General features: G+C 41.2%; 1 protein-coding gene across 18 annotated transcripts in view; it reads left to right on the top strand.

Moving 5' to 3' along the window:
- The window catches only part of CLOCK (clock circadian regulator), a 90,280-nt gene that overhangs the window by 19,143 nt on the left and 49,521 nt on the right, over nt 1-21,616 (top strand). For 4 of the 18 annotated variants that reach the window (XM_037897747.2, XM_043546206.1, XM_043546207.1 and 1 more), the window contains exons 2-5: nt 3,967-4,185; nt 6,485-6,585; nt 11,798-11,856; nt 17,553-17,663. The exons of 1 other annotated variant lie outside the window; for it this stretch is intronic. The gene's annotated coding sequence lies outside the window, so the exon portion shown is untranslated. The remainder of the gene's footprint in view (nt 1-3,966; nt 4,186-6,484; nt 6,586-11,797; nt 11,857-17,552; nt 17,664-21,616) is intronic. 13 more of the 18 variants (XM_043546204.1, XM_037897750.2, XM_027833191.3 and 10 more) reach the window with 7 other exon arrangements.

Below are 21,616 nucleotides of genomic sequence, written 5' to 3' on the forward strand. Positions count from 1 at the left end.
AAAAGAACGAGGAGTACTTGTGACACTTTAGAGACTAACACATTTATTTGGGCAGAAGCTTTCGTGGGCTAAAACCCACTTCATCAGATGCATGGAGAGGAAAATACAGTAGGAAGATATATATACAGAAAACATGAAAAGGTGGGTGTTGCCATACCAACTCTAACAAGACAATTACAGTGAACTATTATCAGCAGGAGAAAAAAAACTTTGTAGTGATAATCAGGATGGCCCATTTCAAACAGTTGACAAGAAGGTGTCAGTAACAGTAAGGGGAGAAATTAGCATGGGGAAATAGTTTTTAGTTTGTGTAATGACCCATCCACTCCCAGTCTTTATTCAAGCCTAATTTGATGGTGTCCAGTTTGCAAATTAATTCCAGTTCTGCAGTTTCTCGTTGGAGTCTGTTTTTGAAGTTTTTTTTTGTTGAAGAATTGCCACTTTTAGGTCTGTAATTGAGTGTCCAAGGAGGTTGAAGTGTTCTCCAACTGGTTTTTGAATGTTATAATTCTTGACGTCTGACCTGTGTCCATTTATTCTTTTGCGTAGAGACTGCCCGATTTGGCCAGTGTACATGGCAGAGGGGCATTGCTAGATGCCGTCATGTGCCAGAAAACAAAATATTGAATAGTTGCTTGTTGTGCACCATCCCTCCTATGCACTGAATGAGGCAAAGGTCCCGGGAAAGAAAATGTGGTCGTGTAATTAAAGATTATTACAAAGCATCTGTGCAAGGGGACTGAATTAAGGTTGCACAGTGCATGACTTCGCAACCTTAACAATGTTCATTTAATGTAGCTTTTGGTGTATAATACTTCATATATACTCCATATTTAATGTATGTATAGGAATGCCATTTCCTATTTTTTTTAAAGAGTTATTATTTGGAATCACTGTTTCAAAAGCTAACTTCTGTAACTGCTACTTGTTTATTTGTATAGTGGTCGCCTCATTGTGCTAGGCACTCTACACATGTACCTATGTGATCTTACTATAGTTACTTCTGTTTTCCCTCTTCCTTTGCTTCTGTGTGTTTTAAATTAGATTGTAACCAGGGGCATGCTTTTCTTTTTTTCCTGTTGTTCATATTACAGTAGTGCCTAGAAGCTCCAGTCAGGATCAGAGCCCCACTGTGCCAGACACTGTACACACATACATAACAAGAGACCGTTCCTCCCCTGAAGAGTTTATATCCTAAGTAGACAAGACAAATGGTAGGAGGGGAAATGGGCACTTTTAGTGAAGTGACTTGTCCAGGGCATTAGGTCAGTGGCAGAACTGGGAATAGAACCTATGTGTTGTCTTACGTACACATAGGTTATCTAGGACAATAAGACCTTATAAGATCCCAAATGGGTCTTCTGCGTGCTACTCTAATAAAAATAATACCTCTAGGTGCTACCATTGTACAAATCATTAATAATAAAACTGTGAGCCAGGGTTGCAGGGTTCTATGCTTGTCTGCTCAGCTTTTTTCCTCCGTGATTCTAGACAGGTCAGTTAACTCTTATATCAGCTTCTCTGTGAACTGCCTATAATAACTTACATACGATAATGTTGAGGCTTGTTTGTAAAGCATTTAGAGATTCTTGGACAAAGGTCACCTATAAATATTATGCATTTTCCTTCATGATAATCAATGAATCATAGGAACTGGGATGAAAAAATTACTTACTTAGCAAGATAAACTAAATGTCCAATGCCCTTCACTATCTTGGACTGAGTTGTGTAGACTTAAAATGATGTGTATGCATCCGCTTTCACAAACACATTCCCAGTTGCGTTACACATAGCAGCAACATTAAACACATACCTTTTCAATGTCTGTTTAAAGGCTAAAACAGTTTTTGCTGTCTGAATATTAAGAGCGTTCTACAACTCTGATCAAAATCCCTGTTCCAGAATATTTAAAGACCAACTCTTCCAAAATTACTAAGATTATAAAAGAAAAAGCAGTTTACAAAGCTCACTTTCTGTAGGTGAACAAAGTATTTCAGTACCAATGAAATAGGATTTTGGAGGATCTGAGCGTAAGATAAATAAACTTAAACCAATAACTGTTAAAAATTGCAGCAATTGGACTTCCATCACTTTCTTCAGATGCTTATTAAGAGTTAGTGAAAAAAGAGTTTAAAAAATGTTGAAGGATGATCGGTTTAAATGTTCATTTGCTCATTAGTTGTCCAGTTAGTTCTAGGTATACACCTTTTAACCTCTTCCTAATCCAGTCCTCTCAATTTTTTCTTGTTCCGTTCTTTACACACTTTAAAGCAATGTGTTCCCTAGTGTGGTGGAGGTTTTGGGTCAAACTATACTAAGTTTTTTCTAAGCTTTCCTCCTAAGTCAACCCTCTTGTCTGTTCAGCATTTGTTGCAAGTCTCTGAAATATTTACAATGTGTTGATTTATGCTGTAGTGTTCAGACCAGATCATTGTAAAGTAGGTATGTTTTCACCATTGCCATATGCATACTGTGTGCAGTCCAAAATTACAAATGCTTTTTGTGTTATGATACTGTGAGCTTATACGTAGAGTAAATCTCTTTTTGGCATTATTTTCTTCCAAAGCCACATTGCCTTTCTTATACTGAATACGAGTTTGGATTATTAACTTGCAATATCCAGGTTGCATCTCACTTTATTCCCTGCCCACATTCCTAACCTCTCTAGGTCTCTCTGTATTATTTCTTTGTACCCTTGATTAATTCCTTTATTCTCTCTCCTTCCCAAGAAAAATTGTTTTACTTGGGCTGTAAATCCTGAATCTGAAGCTGTTCTTGATCATATAAACCAGAGGTGGGCAAACTACGGCCCGCAGGCCACATTCGGCCTACGGGAACCTCTTGCCCGGCCCCTGAGCTCCTGGGCCAGTAGGCTAGCCCCCAGCACCTCTCCTGCTGTTCCCCCTACCCCGCAGCCTCAACTCACTGTGCTGCTGGCGCAACGCTCTGGGCAGCAGGGCTGCGAGCTCTTGCCGGACAGCACAGCTGCAGAGCCACGGCCTGACCCGGTGTTCTGTGCAGCGCCGGGGTGTGGCTGGCTCTAGCCGGGCAGCATAGCTGCCCATCCTGGTGCTCTGGGCGGGGCACAGCCTCCCCTAACCGGCCCTCTGTACAATTTCGGAAACCAGATGTAGCCCTCCAGCCAAAAAGTTTGCCTGCCCCCGATATAAACTAATAATATACTTGTGACAGGATACACCTCTGTATTCACATCCTCCACACTATTGTAATAATCTTGGTACAAAGTATGCCTTGTAAGGTATCAGTTGAAAATTTATAATTTGCTACTCAGGATTGTCCTGGTAAAATATGTCTGGCAATATTTTATGTGAAGCTGTAAGATGCTCCTGTATGATGAGGATAACACGTTCCAAACCTCACAGGTGTGCCCAGGCAGAAATTAGGTCTGTCCTAAACAAAGGAAGGTTCTTGCCTTAATTTGCATTTAAGCAGTAAACCGAGTCATCAGGCAGGGAGGGAAAACAAAGGAAATTCAAACAGGTGGGGGAAAAACCCAGCAGGGACTATCCTTTTATGTAGACTCTCCGTCTCCTGGGTTTCAGCTAGAAATTTCACAAGGGAGACTGGGACTATAAAAAGAAGGAACAAACACCCCTTTCCTTCTCTCCTTGCCCATCACATTCTCTGCACCTGAGAAGGCAAAGGAAACTGCTGTTGGACTTTGGGGGAGGGGTCCTGACCTGAAAAGTTTAGTCAGTAATCTGGCTGCCCAGAGATGAGAGGTTTTTTTTTTTAAGTAGATATTAGTAAGCATTTTATCTTTATTTTTCTTGTAACCATTTCTGGGTTTTATGCTTCATTACTTATACTCACTTAAAATCTCTTTCTTAAGCTTGTGTTACTGTCTTTTATCTAATCCAGCATGTTTAAATTGAAGTGTCTGGGCAACTATTTAAGTTAATAAACTAGCATATGATTCCTTTAATGTCTGGCTTGTCCCTCCAGGATTCGCCACTTGATGTGTAGATGGTGCAGCCAGTGACGCAATGGCAAGTGACTGGTGCTGGTCAATAAACCTGACTCCCCTTGGGAATTCCTAATGGCGCCCAAGTGTGGGGTAATGGAACACCCTGGGTGAAAGAAATGTCCCCAGAAAAGTGGATGAGCCAGAATCCTGTTGGTCAATGGTACCAACACTACTGGGACCAGATCCATTTAGAAAAGGTGCGGTTGCGGATGCGATAATACGGGTGCTTAATTCAACTTGGAGCTTTCAAATTGTCTTGACCTTTGTCTTGCCATTTAAGTTCTGCCAACAGAGAAGATAGAGGGCCTATGGCAATCCCTTCCTTCTTTGTTTTGCTTAGGCTTACTCACTGAGGGTCTGTGCTCACTCCTCGTGGTGGGGAAGGACCCAGACGTTTGACAGAAGCTCAGATGTTCAAGTAGGGGAAGATCTGCTGCTCGTACTTTGGGCTCTTCTCCCACACTATTGTCAAGCACTGGCTGTTTTCATCGTGTTTTCTTTCATCTGTCAAGACGTTGGATGTCCATGTAGATTCCCTTAAAGGAATAATGGACTTAATAGACTGGTACTGTCCAGGGGAGGGCTGGGCAGTACAGGACATACATTTCTGGGGGAAGATCCGGGACCAGGCATGTGTTGGGAGCACTCTGCAGTATAACCATGGCTAGTGAGATCCAGTGTGTAGCTGGCAGATTGCAGTTACACACAGACACTCAGAGTGTGGCCTGCATGCTGCAAGGCTGTTTGTAAGCGATCCAGGTTAGAGCTGCTAAAGCAAAGCATTGCAAGGCACCCAAGGTTGCAGGGCAGTGATGACACAGCTCCCCACTAGTCTGAATTGTGCCCTGGTATGTCACAATAGCTTGATTTTATAATAGATTTTATGAAAGATGCTATCTTATTGTTTTATAAGGTAAGTAACTACAAAAGCTAAAAGTTTAAAAGACAGCAGGCAAATTAATTAAGCTGCATAGACAAGGGATGATTTCAGAAGAGATTTGGAGAGGTAAAAGCGAAGGAAAGCTGTTTCAGATGTTCTTGCCTCTTCCTCATCGCTTTGTATACATGTTTGTTTGTGTCATGCTACTCTAGGAGTGCACCTGTGCTGCTGCTCGTGCACAAAACCATTTTCCCAGTAGGAGCAGCAAAGTGAAACAGATCTTTTTTAGATACATTTTGATGTTTCTGTTGTGGAAGCACAATGAACAGGATATACAGCAGTACAATCACTGTCTTCCCACAGGCACGGGGAAATGTTGTATTTCCCTGCAGTTAAATGCCTTGGTCATAATTACTGGGGCTGCTGTGCCTATCACAGTGAGGAGGAAATACAGTTAGTTCAAAATTTGTGTACTAGGGTGTAGAGAACTAATGACCTGAGAAAATAGTCTCCTAATTCCTAATCAGGATTTAAGGAACAAGAGAAGAAACTGGTTCCAAATAATCCATTCCAGGGTTAATACTTGCCCTAATGGATTATTAAAGGAGGTGAGAGAAACACAGATGAGCTACTCTCATGAGAGGGAGAAACAGAGGGCTTATCTACATACACAAAGACTTAATGCACAGCAAGCTGGGTTTTGAATGTACAATATACTAGCTTGCTGTGTGCTGTCTGTGTGGACCCTGCAGTAAAAGGACCATAGTGCTCTTTGACATGCTGCTGTTAGAGATTTGTTGACTGGAAACCAAGGTAGGAAGTACTGGAGGCAAAGGTTTGCCCTGTCTCTGGTTGTCTACGCTTAAAAATTTTAATGGCCGTATCTGTGCCAACCTAAGCCCTGGTGTAGACCTAGCTAGATTGACAGAAGAATTCTTCTGTTGGCCTACAAATCTCCACTTGGGGAGCGGATTACTTACAGTGATGGAAGAACTTCTTCCATAACTGTAGGAAGCATCTACAATATAGTGCTGCAGCACCGTAGTGTGGACATGGCCTAAAATATGTGAAAAGAATGTGGCCAGAGATTTGTGTTCTTCTTGTTGAACAAGATCCCTGTATGTGGTGGGGTTTGTTCTTGGTTATTTGCTTAACCAAGGGCTCCTGTGCACTTTCCCAGTCCTCAGATTCTGGCTGTGTCAGTTACCCCAGTAGTGTGTGTTGTGCAGAAGTTAAAGGGCAGAAAGAAGTGTTTGAAATTGTAAAATTGGATAGTTTTATTGATAACTTATCACTTCTCCTTAACAAATGTAGAGATGAAAAATGAATAAAGAAGTCATGCTAAAACTTTGTGGCTAGTTATTTCACAGTGGCATAAAATTTAAAGGCAACATATATAATGCAGATAAAAACTTCAGATATATCTGAATTTCTTTCCAGCATTAAGACAGAATTGCCGCCAAGTTGTGTGGCTGATTTTTGCATTTAAATCCATCAAGTACAGAAATAAAGTTCTGAAAGAATAAGAATTTATTATATTTGTCTTTCATGTTAACTGTATGTCTAGTCTTTGTTTTGAGAACTGCTTCATGAAATGCTCGGTTTCTTTTTTGCAGTTGCTGAAACTGAAAGGAGTAGTGGAGCCAGTACTTTAATTTTGCGTGGAGCTTTTGGAAAATTATTATAATGCTGTAAATCAGAATCTCAGTTAAGTTTGGTGAGTGTCTATGGATATTTTCATTATCCTGACCGTATAAGGAGTACAAAGAGTTACTCATGCATTGGGATTTAGTCTTGTAGTTTACAACATTGAGACAAGACTCTTATCGTTTAGCCCAAAAATCTTGTGATCTAATTGATTGGTTTTTATATAAACATTATTTTATCCCATAGATGTTGGTTTATTTTAAGCAATTTTGTAAATGTATTCCTGCCATTACTCTTGGGTTAAATAGTTTTGTATGCCCTATAGGGATTTAATTCAATACCTTCTGTACTAGGTTTGAATAGAGTACTTCCTCCATAGCTTAGCAGGAGCATAGAATAAAATTTCCATATGGGTTTCACTCTAGTTCTGCTGCTCATGGTAGTACCACTGGGGAAGTTCTCCAGGAGCCTCATAAAATATGGGGTACCCTCAGTCCTATGCTAAACTGAAACCCCTGCATCCTTGATCTCATTTTTTTTATTTACTTTGAATAGGGTTAGCACTGGATTTTGAGACCAATTTAAGGGACTGAATTTACCAGGACTAAAGATTTGACTCAGTGTGCACTGGTATGGACTAATAAGAATACCAGTCATTTTTTTCATTCTTTGTTGCTCCTGTCTATGAATTACAAAGTAAAATTGCCAAGATCTCTGATGCCTTAGCTGAAGCGATTTGAAATCTTGACAGTTTCACTTTACTGCTGGCATGTGTAGCAGAGCTGTAAGAAGGGGAAAGAAATTGTGGGAGGGGGAACAAGAAGTAAGGAAAATGGGCTGCAGGTAGGACGAGCAAATCGCAAGAGTGAAATATCAGGACACATTGGGCTAGCTGGGGGCGGGGAGAAAGAGATCCATAGGTGCACAACCCTGACCGGAGCCATGAGAGGGGGTGCACAGCCCTAGGAAGCTGCAAGAGGGGTGTACGGCCCCTGCTGCAGCCCTCACCACAAGCCATGGGGCAAGGACTCAAGGACTCATGGCCCCAGCTCCAGCCCCCAGCAGAAGCCACTGGGCCAGGGGCACAGGTTTCTCCACCCTCCCAGTGCCCTTCCCCATAGCCCCACCACCACAACTCAACAATGCCCCACACAGACCCCCAGTGCCCTGACACACACAGATCTCCCCCACTGCCCAGCACCCCAAAACACACAAGCCTCCCCCACTGCCCAGCGCCCTCCATACCCTCACAGCCCAGCACCCCACACACACCTCCCAGACACTCACTCCATCACAACCTGCCCCCTTCCCTGGCCGCATTCACCAGCCCTGCTGGGAGGTCTCTGGCTCCTAAGGTCAGAGCGGCGAGGGCGGTCTCCAGACTGTCCACATGCTGCGCCCGCCACAAGCGCGAGCTCCGTGGCTCCCATTGGCTGGGAAAAGCACCAATGGGAGCTGCTGGAGCTGTGGAGCGGGGCTTGCAGGTGCCAGCAGCGTGCAGAGAGCCCCCCGCCACGACCCTAAGAGCCAGAGGGAGGTGGGGAGTCCCAGCAGTGCTTACCTGGGGTGGCTCCCAGGAAGCATCCGGCAGGTTCCTCTGGCTCCTAGGGTCAGGTGGGTGGGGTGAGGGGGAGGGCTCTCTGCCCGCTGGCAGCACCTGCAAGCCCTGCCCCCGCAGTTCTGATTGGTCAGGAGGGAGCCGGTACAGGACGCGGAGACCCCCTCTGCCTCTGTGCCCACGGGCCACCCGCACAGCAGGCTCCTGCCGGTGGGCGGGCACGCTCACCGCCGGGAGCTGCCCCAGGAAGCACCACCACGCCAGCCCCAGGACTTTGGCGGTGATGGTGAGTGGTCCGTCCCCAATAGCGGAACAGAGGGCGTCCCGACCGATGTGCGGTCGGGATATGGGATAAATGGGTTAAAATCGGGACTGTCCCAATAATATTGAGACGTCTGGTCACCTTTGCTGCAGGGGAAGTAAGAAGGGTCATAATATTAGTGAAGAAACAAGGGTAGAAAAATGTGAAAAGACATGGGAGGGGAGACATGGGAGGGGGTGAGGGTAAAGATAAAGAAACAGCTGTAGTAGTAGTGGTGGGTATCCTAATGTTCTTGCCTCGTGATTTTTTTCCTGCCACTGGGTTCTGAAAGAAGCCTAGCTCAAAGGGGGAGGTATATCTATTTTGTGATAGCCACTAGAGTACAATATACTAAAGAAATGTTACCTCTGCCATCTATAACACCTAATTTTCTTTGAAATACATGTTTAAAAAAGCCACATTGAATCCTTTATGCTCTCATAGTATTTCCAATGTATCGGGCACCTGTTTTAATTAATCTCCTTTGCAAAGACATACTGTAAGGTTGTTTACTTTTCAAAGTCATGAATGAAGGTACTGAGGTGAAAATTCAGAATCTATTTGCGTATTTCCCCATTGCTAGGTTCATCATTGGTGCTATGAAGTCTTTGTTTGCTTTTTAGAAATCTTTTCTTATTTGAATACTTTTGACCTACTTTAAATCTCATCATTAACATGCTTCACTCAAAATATGCATGTTCCCTACAATCCTCTCCTGTTGCCATCCTCAAGGAGGTGGAACAATATTGTAAGGCATAAATTAACAGTGAGAGTAGCTAACCATTGGAACAACTTTCCAGTGGTTGTGGAGGATTCTCCATCACTGGCAATAATTATTTCTGGGAAGTTCTTTGACCCTTTGTTATGCAGGAAGTAAAACAAGATGATCATGTTCCCTTCTGTCCTTTGAATGTATGAATGTATGAAGTAGGGTGAATAAAAATGATTTAAAAATTAAAACAGTTTTTAAATGTACATAATGGATTTTAATTTAAATTATAAAAATTGAAGTAATTGTAATTTACATAGTATTGGTTTGCTTCTTTCCATTTTATAGTCTTAAGTTGCTAAAGTAGATATTTTACACTTGTTTCTTTAGTTTCCTAATTTTTAGTCAGATTTTAGATTTTATTTTTTTTTTCTTAATTTCACATCTAAAATGCTCATCTGTGCTAAAAAAGACAAGTCTAGGGCCTCACTGCCATCTTTACTATGAGAACAATACAAACAGCCCCTGCTGTATTTGAGCCAACACATTAAACTTTCATGTGTCAATAAAGTTGAAATTCTTCAACTGGGCTTTAGTCCTCCTCCAGGTTGAAGTCAGTGGGACTTGTACTCTGAAGGTCAGTTAGGTGCTTTTGTAACTCTCAGTCTCAAATGCCTAAATATGAGCATCATGTTAAGCTCCTTGTTTTTAAACTCTGGCCTGTGTGTGTGTGTGTGTATGTATGTATGTATGTATGTATATAAGTTCATAGTGACTTTGTTAGTATTCTGAAAGTCCAAGCTTTTCATTGTTTGCACTGAAGTAATTTTATTTTGAAGTGGTAAAATGTTATGCCACAAAGTAGTTTTTAATAAACCTTTAGCCTGTGCTGCTGGAAATGCTTGTGCTTAAATAAGACTACTCATGCACACGTTTACACTGACGCTTTGTCGATATAACTTTGCTGCAGAAAGCTCAACACTTCTCGTCGAGGTGATTTTATTTTGTCAGCAAAGCAAAAGAGTTTTGTTGGCAGAAGGAGCATTGCAGTGTATACACCTCCACATTTTTGTCGATGAAACTTGATATTTGTTGACAAAATTGTGTAGTGTAGACAAGGTCTAAGTAAGCTATTCGTCAATTAGCACATAGACTCAACGACTAATTTACACAATTTTTTCATGGTTTTCTGATAAATCCTCTAGTGGTTGGAGTCCCGTTTTTTTTTATTTTGTTGCCAGTGTTAAGTAGAGTAACAGCAGGCTCTGCACTTTATTGGTGGCATCACTGAAACCTCATTCACAGTGTTTTAAGATAAGGTATATTCTACTGAGCCGAAATACATACTTTTTCAAAAAGAAAACTTCTTTCTACTTTTCCTTCTATACAGCTGACCCTTGTTAGAGAGTTGAACTCCAAATATTGTCTGTATGGATGCCTGTTTGTGGGATGCTTATGTCCTCTAATTTTATAAATAGCAATGACCACTGACACAGCATGTGAGATCCAGGCATTTTCAGGACCTTCCATAATGCTGGATTATTTGATTCAATTGGCAAACTGGGAAGCAGAATAGGGAATGGATTCAAACCTATTATTTACCAAAATAAAAAGTATGAACTGTAAAATAGTCTAATACAACTTTGTTTTGAATCCAAACATGTTAGAGTTGGTAGTTATCTTAGTGTTTGGCTTCGCTAATTTTAATATCTTCAATAGCGATCTGGAAAGAGAGGATAGCAGCATGCTACTGAAAGTTGCTGGTGCTAAATTGGGAGACGTTGAGAACTTGAGAGGATAGAGGTAACACAGAGCAGTCTAAGGAAGTTAGAAATATGGAGAAGAAGGTTTAAACTGGATATTTAGACTAGAAATATGCGAGCAGTATGTGAGTTTTGGGGTGATGGTGGTAGAAATAAGTCATTCTATGAGAAACCTGGAAAGTGGTACTGCTGAAAGACTTAAGAGGGACTGAACAGCAAACTAAATATAGACATTGCAGCCCCTCAACTGGTCAACATGATTAGGCATTACATGCTTGAGGCTTCAGCTTGAAGGAATAAGGGGGTGATAGTCCCTATGTGACTAACTATGAGAGCTCATTAGTAATTTTACTTTTAATTTTGTTATATTGTCTTCTGGTCTAAAATCAAGAAACGTTTTCTTCTGGTTTAAAATCAAGACTAAAACTTTCCATGCTTGAATTAAAATTTGAGAAATTGCTACTTTATTGATTACATGCATTTTAAAGGCACCCATTACTGTGGTATCGGGGCACACGATGCATGGCTTCAAGTCAAGTTAAGATTTCCCAATAAAAAGTACCGGCATAATACACCCAATCTTCCTCAGTTTAACTTAAAACCAGAAAACGTAAAGAACTGATCAGTCAGCTAAGGGCCCTGGGTTTCATAGCTTGCCATCTGTGTAATGCCTGGTGAAAGAGACTGGCCAAGGTTTTGCTTTAAATACAATTCACAAGGGAGCAAATTCCTGACATGGAAACCTGCATCAGAGCAAGTTATGGCGGGCTTATGATGGAATACAGAATATAACCTTAAGCTTTGCTATCCTGAATGCAACAATTTTCATTTTTGTTTTGTGAAGGCAAGAAGGGGAGTTCTCCCTTGCTCTATCCAGTTGCAGGTGCTAGGGAGTCAAATGTTCAGCTATTGAAGTTTTTGTTTAATTATGACTTCCTGTTCTTATAACAGGTAGCTGTAGTGGGAGGGAAGTGGAAAAATCCTGTGACAGCCACAAGAGTTTTAGAAAAGTAAGTTTTTCATTTTGTCATATTTTGTTAGTTTTATAAGAAATAATAGTAAGTTATAACTGGTCAAATACAGAAGTGTATAATAGAGCTACATTGTTTTCCCTTCCTCGAGTATATTTTAAATGTAGGTTTTCCAGAGTTTATTCACTGGGTTTTTTCCACCCCTCCTGTCCTTCCACTGTCTTGGATAGTGTGAGGCTTCTAATTCTTCGACACTGCCACAATGCAGCCCCAATTCAGGCCAGGCCAAATGCATTGCCTCTGGCTCAGCAGTAAGAAAAAATGTTTGCAACACAGAATTACACAGCGTAGCCGCTGCTCGAGAAAGGCACAGAGTTAAGTTATCCCTTGCAGGGAAAGGGCTGAATTGCTGAAAGACACCCTTTCTTCCCCAACCCTTCTAGCCTCGTAATTAGAGGACTGCTGATTCTAAAAAGCTGAGATTCCACAGTGATGATTTGGATGGGCAGGTTGTCATAAAAGTGGAGTCTCAATTCAATTCCCTGCCCAGACTCTTTCAGGCTCTCACTGACGGAAGAGCTGAGGAGGCAGTGCAAACTGTCCACTCTCCACAAGCACTTAGGTAGCCATTCAGTTGTGTGTGATTCACCTGCATGCAAAGAGTTAAGCATCAGAAGCAGTTATAACAATGTACAATCCTAGAGATTTAAAAACCTCAGCCACTGTAAAAGAATCCCATTAACAGGCCCTTATTTACATGTGTTTGCATTTCTACAAATGGAATAATCAAGTTTCAGATTAAGTCTTGAGTTCCTTCAATAGCACAGTTTAATACTGTACTTGAGTGATGCAGGATGCATCTACTATTCTGTTCTTGTAGAATCTGTTAGCTACATTTCAGGAACCTTACAAATTACATTGCCAGAGTCCTCCACTAGCCTTAGGATTAATGCATCCTTTCACTGCAGGTACATAGCTCCATAGTGGTGTCCTTTATGTAGATGAATACCATATAAAAATATATACTGACCATATTAAAATATGCAAAACTCAGGCTGACCTGTTACTAAGTAGAGATAGCAGCTCATGTCAGCGTGTACCCATTGCATTAATGCTCTGCTTTCTGCATAGGTTCCCCATTAAATATAGAGTTCAGTTCCAGGTTTGTGTCCTGATATTCAAAGCCTTCTGAGACTGGCCCTAGCTATCTGAGAGAGGATCTCTCCCTCCACAAATATGAGTTCCCTGATTGATGTGTTCCACTGAAATGATGAAATTATTAAACAGGGAAGAATAAATGTGAAACTGATTACTTTCAGAACTAAATACAGAATTCATTTAAATCTATTTAGCTTTCCCTCAGTAAGTTCTTCTCACTCTCACTCACCCACCCACTCACAAACAAAAATCCCTAAAAACAAACCAAGCTAATTCTCTACATGCGGGAAGGAAGAAAGTGGGAGATACAGATCTCTAATTTAGAATAATTGGAAGGCTCTCTTATAGTGTGCTTCTAGTAAACAAAGATGGTTATATGTGGCTACTAGCACTATATGAGTTAATGTGTTTATAAAAAAAATGCGTGCTCAGCATCACATAGGAACTCTTGAGTGGCAGAGCAGGGATAGAGGGTTAAGAAAATTGTGTGCTTGACTTTGCAATCTTTACATTCTTTTAACATAGAGGTTATTATGTAACTTCCTAAGTCACAATGAAATCATGTTACAGACAAGAGAGATAGATGGCGTCTATATTGGGTTTATTTCTGGGCACCTCAAAACCAGAGAGAGAGTGACAAATTGGAGGCAATACAGGGATGATGAAACACAGTGATAAATGGGTTGCAGAGACTGACTTGGGATAAAGGACTTGCAAGAAATTTGTGTTTAGCTTAGCAAAAGCAATTAACAAAATGATGTAAACATTTTCAGGTATTCTAAATGTGTAAGCACCAAAGGGGGAGAGGAAATGTTTAACATGCAGCAAGGAATAACAGGGTGAAATTGAGCTAAGTAAAACTCAGGTTGAATATTTGTGAGGGAGGGGTGAATGAGGGGATTCAGGACTAGAAGACTGTGGCTATGTCTATACTACAGTTTATGTCAGCATAATTTATGTTGCTCAGGGCATGAATAAACCACCCCCCTGAGCGACATAAGTTACGCCAACATAAGCACCAGCGTGAACAGTACTATGTCAGAGGGAGCGCTTCTCCCGCCGATATAGATATCGCTGCTCACGGAGGTAGTTTTATTATGCCAACGGGAGACCTCTGCCCTGTCAGCACAGAGCATCTTCATGAGATGCACAGCAGTGGTGCAGGTATGCCACTGATACAAATTAAAAAGCAGCTTTTTGCTCACCAGTAGTACCCAAAAATACATAAACATCCCTAGCGTTCCTGTTGTAAATAGAGTTTGTGGTGTAATGGTTAGATCAGGAGGTATTGTATAACTGCAGAGTATTGTTCTTGAGAACAGTTTTGATTTTTTAAAAATCATGGAGGATAAGCAGTAAAAAAGTCCTATTAGATCATTAGTCAATTCCTTGATCGTATTAGGATTGTGGCACAGAGACCGTTAAGTACTAAAATATTAATGATCTGCCCCTGTTTTCAGAAATACTTACTAAACCTAACAAGTTGGAAAACTGGGAGACGTGCAGATTCTGTCAGAAAACTAAATTCTGTTTTCTGTGATCTTTCCTGGGTGAAATTCTTCGGCCTAATGTTATATAAGACTAGATGATTATAATTGTTTTCCCTTCTGGTCTTAAAATCTATGGAATTTATGAAGAAGTTGTTTGTAAAATCAGTCTCTGTATATAATATTGTTTACAAAATAAGATTAAAAATTCACTGCCGCTTTAAAATATTTAGTGAATTTAGTGATATAGGAAAAATACTCAATTGACTGCCCTGGAGACTTAAGTTCTTTGTCCACACAACAGATATATAGGGCAGGTAGAGGCAATGCAAGCTTCCCTACACTGCTTCAGCAGTTTCTCAGTTCTGTCCTGAAGGGACTGGTGCTAGGAGTGAGACGATAGCTCAACCTGCAGACCTTGTTCCATCTTTGAACTCACTTCTGTGAATCAGTGGTACCAATGTTAGTACCAGTTGTGGAGGTAGAACTCTCCTGTGGTTGCTAATACTTTCCATATAGATATCTGCCCCACGCTCATGTCGTATAAACTTTCATTATTATCTTGGGCAGTATTGCTGGTGACTCTGTAAGTGCTTTAAAGACTCAATATCTCATTTCTTTTGGCCACCCAGGTATGTCTGCGCTGCAGATGGGAGCATGCCTCTGAGCCCGGATAAACAGACACATACTACCTCGCTAAAAATAGCAGCGTCAACATTGTGACACAGGTGGCAGCTCAGGCTAGTTGCCAAAGTACAAATCCATCCAATGCTCTGGGTCCATACTATGGTGGCTAGCCTGTGCCACCATCCATGCCACAATGTTGACACTGCTATTTTTAACGTGTTAGCTCAAGCAGAGTTGGCATGTGTCTGTCTGCCCAGGCTGGGAGGCACGCTTCCAACAGCTGTGTAGGTGTACCCCTCGTCACTCACTGTCTACCTCTGCTCTGCAGGTCAGCATGAGGTAGAAATGTTATAGTGTTGCCAACTCTCATGATTTTACTGCAAGTTTCAGTGTTGTTTTTCTTAAAGCCCCAGCTGCTGGAATCAGGAGATTGCATGAGAATCTCAGCTTTAATTAAAAAAATAAGTGTCTATCCCTCACGATTGCAGAGAAAAGTTTGAAAATGTTGCTTGAATCTACTCTAAAGGCTTAGAATCTAGAAGGCAAATAAAATAACCTAATATATTTTAAAAATCTGATGGTTTTTGGAGACCGTCATGACATGTGAACATTGTGACCTGGCAATACTTATGTGTAGGCATCCAGACCTTTCTGCAAGCTTTTACGTGCATGCTATTTTCTACTTACGAGAGCTATGTGGTTTTATTTTCAAAAAGCTTTTCCACTGTATTTAGCTTTTTTCTTACTTTCATTTAAACTTGCATATGTTCAATTACCAGTTATGAAATAGTCAAAAGTTTTTTTCCTCCTTTCTCCAAATTCCCTCTTCAATGTTCCTTTAACTTCCTTTTTATTATACTCTTTTTAGACATTGTGAAATGTAGCTCTGTACTGTTTAACCTCCGTGTATTCTCTGCAGTAGATGTCCTGCATGTGCAGCTTGTAGAGCTGTAAAATTTTCCTCATTAGAGCTGTCACAACTTGTGGAAGGGTTGGCAAAGGCCGCCTGCTCTGAACAGTTTAAAAACATAGGCTTCATATTACAGTCTCTGTAATCTAGATTTCAACAAGTCTCTTTGTAACTGTTAATGTTTATACTTGTCAAACTGAACAAAACTGTCTAAATGTGAGTTGAGGGTTTAACCACCTTACAAAAAAAAGTAGGTCAATGGGCCAGCAGGTTATTAGGCCAGAGAAGAATGAGCGGGTTCACTGAGTCATGCTGTGTAGTTGTTTTTCTTCTTTTGGCAGAACGCTCTGCTCTGCTTTAATTTCATGTTTTTTTACCAGTGTTTTTTTAACCAGTTAAACACTTCCAGTAGAAACAGGGAGAGGAGCGATCATTACCTTTTTAATTAAACTAAAACATACTACTTGTACATTTTATTTTCCTAAGAATAATAACTCTTAAACCTTTAGCAAAAAATACGAGTTCAATAGTTCTCGCTTTAGAGAAAATGAACTTTTTTCTTATAACCCAGAATACATTATAACATTAAATAATATAAGGCACTGGAGTGAAAATGACAGAAAACAGTGGTAAACCATTCATTGTATAGTGAAGAAATCAAAACATTCTGTCAGTGTGGCCAATAGCTGAGGCAGGGAGAAATGAGGTATGGCAAGGGAGGAGAGATGTGTGCTTAGATAACTTTGAAAAGTGATGCAAAGTGGCATTGAATGCTGTTTTAGACAATGGGAACTGTAGAAGAGAATGCATTAAAACCAAAAATGATTGTATGGAGAGACTGAAAGGTGGTGATTGCTAGATTAGCAAAGGGGAGCATGAAAGGGAGTAGAGACTAGATCTAGGAGGTAGGTTTGGAATAAGTACTTAAAAAGAAAGTAATATTAGACTTTATTTTGAAAAGAAAAGGGGGAGCCAGTGGCTGTGTTTGAGATAGCAGGAGTGATGAAGCTGGGTTTCTCTGTGAGTGAGTGAGCAGCATTCTGAACATTGTGGAGTCTTGAGAACAGTGATTTGATGAAACCAGAGACGAACTGAGGTAATCAGTAGGAAAAGGGATGTAGACATGAATAAAAAACAGTAGAGAAGGAGTTGAGGGAGTGGTATAGACAAATGCTGCTTCAGGATTAACAATAGGGAGATTTAGAGACTTAGGCGATGTGGGAGATGGAAAGTTTGAGTCAAGGATGACACCACGATTACAGATAGAGGTAAATAGGAGGTCTTAGTCAAGCCAGACAAAGTTTCAGAGTAATCCTCTTGCTGAAGAGAAGCACTTCTGTTTTTGACACATTGAGAAGTACTCCTTTTCTTTTTGTGATATTTCTGTAATTCATCAGGCAGAACGTTACATTTATAAATGATATATCACAATAGTACTTTACTAGTAATCGGAATAAATGATGGCTATAAATATTGCATTTGAATACTAGTGACCTGCAGAATTCCAGTCATTTCCAGTTATTCTAACTTTTTTCCTTTTTGATTCTTTACAGTGCAGAGTTTGATGCCCCTCTGTAGAAGAGGATATATTTAAACCCACATTCATCTGAAGGATCAGTGTTTATCCTAAATATCACGGTTTAACGTCCCAAAAAGTATAAGAGGTAAAGAAAGTGTTGCTGTAATTATGAGCTACAGTGTTGTAATTTGGATCCTGTGATTTCTTATTAACTACATTAGGGATCTGTTCCTGTTGTCAAGGAAGTTAATGGACTTGGTTCCAAAAAGGTATAGAGCCCTCAGTCCCCATAGGGCTTGATCTAAAGCCCATTAAAGTTAATGGGAGTCTCTTCATTGATTTCAATGGGCTTTGGTTCAGGCCTATACAATTCAATAAGAATTGAGGGTGCTCAGCACCTTGCAGAACTGGACTTAGAGGGAGCAGGAGCAGGCCTTAAAGAGAGAAGCAAATGTCTATTGTTTTTTCTGTGGCTTTTGGGTACTTGGAATTTCGGTACCGTACTTATGCTGCTAATTTTGACACAAAATCTGGGCACACTCAGTAAGGTGAAATTGGTAGTCTAACAATATTGAATGTACTTTGCTGTTATGGAAATAGTGATTCTGACTTCTGATTCTGTTTATTGAAAAGGTCAGTCTTGTTCCAGGTGAAGTCCTTTTGTGCTTTGCTATTCTCGCATTTGTTTCTTTTGAAAATTAATGGAATGTTATGTAATTTGATATTCTAAAAATTAATAGATCTTTGATGCATATAGTAAATGTTGAATACCAGATTTGTTTTGAAGACTAATTTTGCGATTATTACTAGCACATGCAGTGAACAAGCTAAAGGAAAATATATTTACAATTTTCCAGCTTTTGTCAAGTGAAGGCCTAAGGATATTAGTTTGTCTCTTTGAACACTACATTTATCTCATGTCATTAAACACTGGAAGTAGCTTGCATCAGATGTGAACGACGTAGTGAGACAGAATAATATCAACCAGTTTATAATAATAATGTAAAAATCGGGAGGGGATGTGACCTCACGTACCCCCCATGCATCGCCTCTGGTTTCTGCCCAGCGTGGTGGTGGTGGGGGGTCTTGGAGCTTCAGCCCTGTGGGGCACAGCTGCCGGGGCGTGGCTTTCAAACTTCTGAAGATTGTTGTATGCGCCTCGGAGGGTCCCTAAGTTTGACCACTCCTGCCTCATCATGATAGACTGAAGGAGTTCAATCTATTTAGTTTAATGAAGAGAATGTTAAGGGATGGCTTGATTACAGTCTATAAGTACATATATGGGGAGCAAGAGAAAGGTATAACACGATGTGATGGCTGGAAGTTGAAGCTAGACAAATTCATAAGGCATTCGTTTTTAACAGTGAGAGTAATTAACCATTTGGGCAATTTACCAAGGGTCCATCACTGACTATTTTTAAATAAAGATTGGATGTTTTTCTAAAAGATCTGCTCCAGGAATTATTTTGTGGAAGTTCTGTGGCTTGTGTTATACAGGAGGTCAAACTAGATTATTAGAATGGTCCTTCTGACCTTAGAATCTGTGAATCATTAAGGCTATGATTTTAGCATGGAGGCCACAGTTTTCAAGGTAAATTGTGAATTTTATTTAAGTCTGTGACTCCCATCAGTGCTGGTTCTTGTGGGTCAGGATCCCTGCTCTGGTCACATGTTTGCACCATGACTCAGGTTTAGTGCATTTGCTTCTCCATAGATGGAGATGGAGGGGCAGATGGACCAAATTCAATTGGCATAGTGAGGTGGCCCATGTGGTCAGAGTAGCACTCAGGTTTGGCATGTCCACTCATCTACGGCATGACAGAGGAGCAGACAGGCCAAATTTGACTGGTGTGGCCAGCTAGAGCATGAGGTTGCAATGCCACTTAAGTTTTGGTGCATTTACCCCTCTGTGGCATGATGGAGGGGCAGAGAGGCCAGATATGATTGGCTTTGGAACCTGGCCCATGTGATTGCAGCACCACTTAGGTTTGGTGCATCAGCCCCTTTGTAGCATGATGGAAGGGCAGATGAGCCAAATTTATTTGGTGTTGCAACCTAGTATACAGGGTCGCAATGCCACTCGGTTTTGGAATGTCTGTCCCTCTGTAGATTGAGATGGAGGGGAGAATGCATCAAACCTGAGTGGCCCCATTCCCTAGTGCATTGGGTCACAATGCTTGGTGTGGGGAGCCAAGCCCAGACTTGCAGGACTGGAGCAGCCGATGAAGGATGGGCTCACTTTCCAGTTTCCCCCCAACACCCATGCCTCCCCTCCTTGCTGGGGTAGATTCACTTTCCAGCCCTTCCTCATTGAGGCGGGCTTGCTCTCCATGCCCTTCTGTGGGCCATGAGCTTTCTGTGGCTATGTCCGCCCCCCCCCCCCCATCTCTGACACAAAATGGACTAAAAATTTGTGTGACAAAATTGTAGCCTTAATCATCTGCACCCAAAATATTTAGACCATTGGTTCTTAACCTTTACTGTAGTCTGCACCCCTTTGGTTCTCAAAATATGTTCTCACACCCCTTATCAAAAATCGTTGAAGTAGGTCAGTTCTTTAAATCTAGATATATTTTTTGCTTGTATATTACAGTAATCGTTAAATGTGTAATGTTAATAAATACATAGGTTTGATGAAACAAAGTAGTTGTACTTACGTGCCTGTGCTTAATTTGTGTTTTCGATGATTTACCTTCTAAAAAAATCTGGCATGTCTCGCACCCCCAGAAAGGGCATCTCGTACCCCCAGGGTGCATGCACCCCAGGTTAAGAACCACTGCTTTAGACTCACTTCGCCATAAGTTCTCTTACCTCAGGCAAGTTCAAGGTTTTCAGTTGGGGCAGGCACCAGTTGGTGCCAAATTCTCCCCAAATTCAGCACCATTTTTCTGAAGGTGATTGTGTCTCTGTTCTGTATATGTTTTTACGCCATGCTGATCACTGTAGTATCTGAGCACCTTCCAGTAGTGCATTAAGCAATGAAACTACATATCTCTCACATTTGTTTTTTCTCTCATCCTCTCCCCAGAGGGAGAAGCGTGTGTAATGGAGTGTATTATTTTGGTAGGATTTTTTTAATTTGTTAAATAAGTATATCTGTTGCTATGTGTTTATTTTAGAGAAAGCAAGGTCAAAGAAATTGGCATTGCATGTGGAGAGAAAATTGGTGAGGTTTGTCATGGTTAGTTCCTAGAGGAGTTCATTTCACAGTCTCGAACCACACCCAGAGAAGGTTCTTTCTCATGCACAGATGAAGTGTACTCTTATTGTGGAGAGTTCCCTTGTGCCAGAGAAGGGATATTTATCAACCATGGTCATCGCCCTGGAGCTTTAGAGACTGTCTTTTAGATATCTTGAGCTGAAGCGTGGATGCTTTGAAGTTAAGGACTGAGACCTTGAACTTGATCTGAAATTAGGACACCAGTGTAGAGAGTGGAGGATCGGTGTGATGTGCTCATGTAACCTGTCTTGCTGAGGAGACGCACTGCAGCCTTTTGTACTTTGAGTTTCCTAAGTGTTGAAGATTTTGTGCCCTGTTATATTGCATTGTTGTAGTCCAGCTGATAGTGATGAAGGCATAAATAACTAAGGCCAGGTCTTCATCCACCAGGATGGGACACAGTCTCCTAGCAAACCAGATGGCAGAAAGTATTACACGAGTCTGTTGCTATGTGAGAGCTCAGTGTCAGCGAGGAATCCAAGAGTAATCCTAAAATACGGACTGAATTGACCAATTGTAGATGGGAACCCTCAACCAAAGGGGAGACTGCACGGTGGCCGCAAACTCTTCAAAGTACTTTGCTTTACCTACCAGCATCATCTCTGTTTTGCTCAGCCATCTGTTTTTCATCCATGAGCTGATCTCATCCAAGCACTGGGCCATCTTGGTGTGGTCGTATGTGGTGAAGGATAGGTAGAGATGTGTGTCAGTTTTGTATTGATGGGATCTGAGTCCATGTTGCCTGACCAGTTCTCCTAATGGTTGCAAATGAATATTGAAAAGGACTGTATAGAGAATTGATCCTTGTGGAACTCCACAAGTGAAGGGACTAGTGGTGGAGGTGGTTTCCCATCACTACTCTTTGGGTGCATCCTTCC

The sequence above is a fragment of the Chelonia mydas genome, chromosome 4, assembly GCF_015237465.2.
Source record: "Chelonia mydas isolate rCheMyd1 chromosome 4, rCheMyd1.pri.v2, whole genome shotgun sequence".
In the NCBI taxonomy this organism is placed as follows: domain Eukaryota; kingdom Metazoa; phylum Chordata; order Testudines; family Cheloniidae; genus Chelonia; species Chelonia mydas.